We start from the raw sequence: 4,585 nt of genomic DNA on the forward strand, positions 1-4,585 counted from the left end.
TTCGCTAATGACTGATTACTATAATCGTGTTGCATTCATTTCCCTTATGCACCTTATGCGTAGGCGCACCATTTCTCTCCACTAATACTAGCAGCGAATATTTTAGCAGCGGCTTGCCACGTCATTAGTCTTGTACTGACCTGTTTGTGTGCGCAACAGGAAGTATTTCCCTATCAGAGAACAAGAAAAATAGGTTTATTTGCATTACGCTTATTAATTTGTGCAGTTATTCAGTATCTGGTAAGTTAATGTTCAAGAAAAAATACTAATATTTTTATTAATGTTCTATTATTTTATGTTAACAATGACTCCTTTATTTCAGCCCTTTGTATTCGAAATAAAATGAAAGCTTTTGTTTTTTTGCGACTCACATAAACTTAATCCTTGTTTATGGAAAAAAAATATAAGAAAAAAAATCTTTGCCTAATGCCTAGCTCACTTGATAGCCCAGCAGAAAAGAAATAGAACAGTGCATGCATGCATGTACAAAGCTGCTACGTACCAGAAATATCAGAGTGGCAGCCTGGGGACAAAAGTAATAATTGCCCTTGGGTCTTTGTTGAGCTTGTGTTGGTATTTGTCACAGGCAGTCAGCAGAGTAAGGCAAGTCCATGCCAAGGCAGTCTCTTAAGTATGGCTCTCAAAAACTACTAGGTCAGCCCTAGCCGGTTTGGCTTAGTGGATAGAGCATCAGCCTATGGACTGAAGGGCCCTAGGTTTGATTCTGGTCAAGAGCACATGCCTGGGTTGCGTTGATGTTTCTTTCTCTCCCTCTCCCTTCCTCTCTGAAAATCAATAAAAATGTATTTTAAAAAACTACTAGTTCAATTTTTATTTTGTTTTGTTTTGAAACAGGGTGGGGTGAGAACACTTCATATTTTAATTCTGCAACTACCTTTTGTTTTGTCATCTTTTTTCCTAGAGTGATAACATCGCCACAAAGACATATTTTAGAAGAAAAGTGATGTTTATGGAGTTTCATCTTTGCCTACTCCAGATCTGCCTAAAAGAAAGAAAATTCAGAGGCTTCTGAATAGAAAGTAACCAGAATTTCTAAACACCTACAAGTGGATGCTGGCAGTTGAATGGTCATAACACAGATCATTCATACTGCTGCTGTATGGATCCAGTGAATTTTGAATTAAGATATTTACACTGTATTTTGTTTTGTTTTCTGGTTTCTTTCCCCAATCTGTCTCTTTGAAAGGAAGTGAATACTGTAAAAGTGAGCATCTTATAACTCTTTTCCCTCTCTACAAAAATGTAATTTACATGTGTGTAAATGTGGCCAATTTCAATTTTACTGATGTACAATACTTAGATTTAGTTTTGAAATTGAACATTTTTGAAACAAGAGCAGATAAAGAAAAGTTATGTTCATTAGAAGGTAGGTATGATCTGGATTTTTTTTCTGCATAGTACATAGGGAAAAAACATTTCTTGTTTAAATAATTAAATGTCAACTAAAGTGTTATCTTGATGGAATATTTCCAATATTTTAAAGGCAGTACCGAAGGGCAGATTATCTCAGATTTTGCCCATTAGCAAAAGTGCAACATTCTATCCACATTTAATATCAACTAAACTAATATCCTGGTTTAGGATTTCCAACATTGTAAAGGCAGGACTGAGGAACAGATGATCTCTTGCTCACTTACAATACTACTGTGATGTTCTACTTGCAAATTAATTGAGCATTTCCAAAACCATGTATATATTTTTTTTTATTTTGAAACATGTACTTTCCCCCTAAAGCAAAGTTCTTCAAAAACTGACAAAGCCCCTCTCTACCTCTCTGGGCCTCCCCACTTTTCACCCTCCATTCTCCCCCTCTTTATGACTCTCCTTGACACACACACTCCCTCCTATGCCCAGGGCTCCTATAAACAGATCAGTTTCCCATATTTATGAAATTAGTACAGGTGTATCAAACAATATTCTGACTTAAACTTAAGCAAAAAGAACCTCTTACAAGGCCTTGTTTCCCTTTGGACAATTAGCCTATGTAAGATGTATCAAATTAAAACAATCAGGGCAAGCTACCTCTTTCCGTTTTTGCTTGCCTCTGATGGAAACTGAATTAAGATTTTAGGAACCTGGACCTTTGAGAACAGGACACTAACAGGTGGTGATCACAGAGGATAGGTACAAAGGTCTTGAAGCTTTCTTAGAGCTTTGTTAGGTGGTGGCATGCAATTCATGACGTACCATCACTGGCAAACCTCATCATTCCACAGGTGGGTATGAGTTTCTCTAGAAGTGTAGGAGTGCTAGTTGTGTGTGTGTGTGTGTGCGTGTGTGTGTGTGTGTGTGTGTTCACGCGCGCATGCGCACACAAATTTGTGTGTATACACACCCTTGTGTACCTGTGTACATGTGACTATAGATGCACCTGTTGTTTGTAACTATTAAAGCAATTGCTTTGCATTTAATGTGCAACTTTGAAGTAGTGTAACGTTTTCTTAAAGATTTTTGCCACTTGGTTTTGATGTCTTTTAATATGTTCTTCTATTATCTTTCCTTGCTTACCAACCAAAGGGATGGAGGGGGAGGGACTCTTTTATTTCCCTTGTGAATGGCACTGAGGAGAAAATATGGCTGCTGTACCAATCACTACTCCAGTTACTGGTCACTGCTAAGGCATCAATTTCCTCAACTCCTTTTGACTCTTCTCTTTTTCCAACCTATTCAAATAATGCAGTGTGGCTTTTGTTCATTATGATAATAATGCAGTCTTTTGGGCAGCTGTTTTTCAAGCCTTCTGCCACCATTTTATTTTCAAGTAAGTTAAGTCCTAAGCATTCAGAATTGTGGAAAGAAAGGTTATTTGGAGAAAATGCTATATATCTTTATTTGCATATTAGGCCCAGGGGCTGCCAGCAGATAGGGTGCTGCACAAATGTAACACTTGCTGAATAAATGAATGGAAAACCTCATACACAACAGAACATACAAATAGAAACAGGTACAAATAGTCACAGGTACAGCATAACAAATATGCAATCTTTTGGACACTACTTCTTAGTTTACAGACACAGCTAATTTATTCAGTATTGTGCTGGAAGAATCTTTTCAGAATACCTGTACCAACATATCACTTACCTTCCAGCTACAAGTTTATGCTGCTGTTAGGAAATATCAATGATGGAACGATTTTTTGTGCGACCTCTACATTTAATTTAGTATCAGACATAGTCACTTGGTCAGTAAAACCTAAAACTTTACAGTTCCAATAATTTCATTTGCTATTTCTGCTTTACAGACCTGCTTTGAGTTGCTCTGGCTTTGTCTTCCTTTGTAAATACTCTTATATTTTCTTTGTAAACATCCTGTTTGCAGTTTTGGGAGACAGCATTGCAACTCTGTATAGTGTTTATATATATCAGACTTGCCTTTCCATAGAGCTACTCAAAATAAATGTGTTCATGGAAGTTATTTGTGTGTAGACTCATTATTTTTTCTTAGTAGTGTTGTCTCCACTTCATTATAAATATAGGTTTCTGCTCTTTGGTGGAATTGACTGATTTTTTTCAGAATAAAGCACTTTGAATAATTTAGGGTTTGGGTTAAAGACATTATGTCTAGAAATGAGGCTTTTAAATAGAGTTAACATCAACTCTTGATACTCCAAATGTGGAGGTGATACCAGTAGAACTTACCTGATTTTTTTTTGTCATTCATGATAATGCATGAATCCTGTTTTGAAGTGATTACTCTATGAGGTTAAGGCAATCATTTACAATTTTCTTTTGTCTCCTTTCCTTGTCAATTACTATTGCTCTTTACATAACTCCTTTTTAATTTACTTATTTTTAACCAAAGAGAAGGCAAATATGAGTACATGGAAAATATACCAATGAACAGACAAAACATTTTGGCATTAATAGAATACATAAGGATGGATGAATTGGATATCAAGAATATATTAGCAAATTATATTGTCAGCCTTATAAAAAACAACAACTAAGGTTTAAAGGAAATGCTAGAAAAATAATTGCTTCCATGATTCTTTTTTTATCACTTTTGCCACGCAGAAAGGCAATGAAAGCAAATATAACTTTGTGATCAGTGCTTGCTCTATGGTCAGTGGGTGATGGGAAGGGATCTGTGGAGTGAGAAGGGCCACAGGGTAGGGAGGCAGTAACTATATCATGTGCATAATCCACAAGCTACATGGAGTACTTATTTGCAGATAATTGAGTTTATTGTGTAGTTGGACCTTATTTGATGCACACAAGAAGTTGTGTGTAAAATAATATCACAATGGGAAGGTGTAATTAAACTGTTTTAACATGAAAAACTCCACAACCACAGAGATAATTTAGAATTTATATATTTATGTATATGTGTATATCTATCTATATCTATCTATATCTATATCTATCTATATCTATATCTATCTATATCTGATGTGTGGCGGTAAGACCCTTCTCACTGCCACACCCCAGTGGCCCAGAGCCCATATAGATACAGATATATAGATATATAGATATATAGATATAGATAGATATATACTAGAGGCCCAGTGCATGAAATTCGTGCACTGGGGGGGGGGGGTCCCTCAGCCCAGCCTGCACCCTCTCCA

General features: G+C 36.3%; 1 protein-coding gene across 1 annotated transcript in view; it reads left to right on the forward strand.

Annotated features, from left to right (window-relative positions):
• Window positions 1-1,282, forward strand: part of IRS4 (insulin receptor substrate 4) — a 16,287-nt gene extending 15,005 nt beyond the window's left edge. Inside the window, exon 3 of the mRNA XM_005865240.2 lies at window positions 923-1,282. The gene's annotated coding sequence lies outside the window, so the exon portion shown is untranslated. The remainder of the gene's footprint in view (window positions 1-922) is intronic.
• The last annotated feature ends 3,303 nt before the right edge of the window (window positions 1,283-4,585 follow it).

The sequence above is a fragment of the Myotis brandtii genome, unplaced genomic scaffold (genome assembly GCF_000412655.1).
Source record: "Myotis brandtii unplaced genomic scaffold, ASM41265v1 scaffold199, whole genome shotgun sequence".
Taxonomy (NCBI): domain Eukaryota; kingdom Metazoa; phylum Chordata; class Mammalia; order Chiroptera; family Vespertilionidae; genus Myotis; species Myotis brandtii.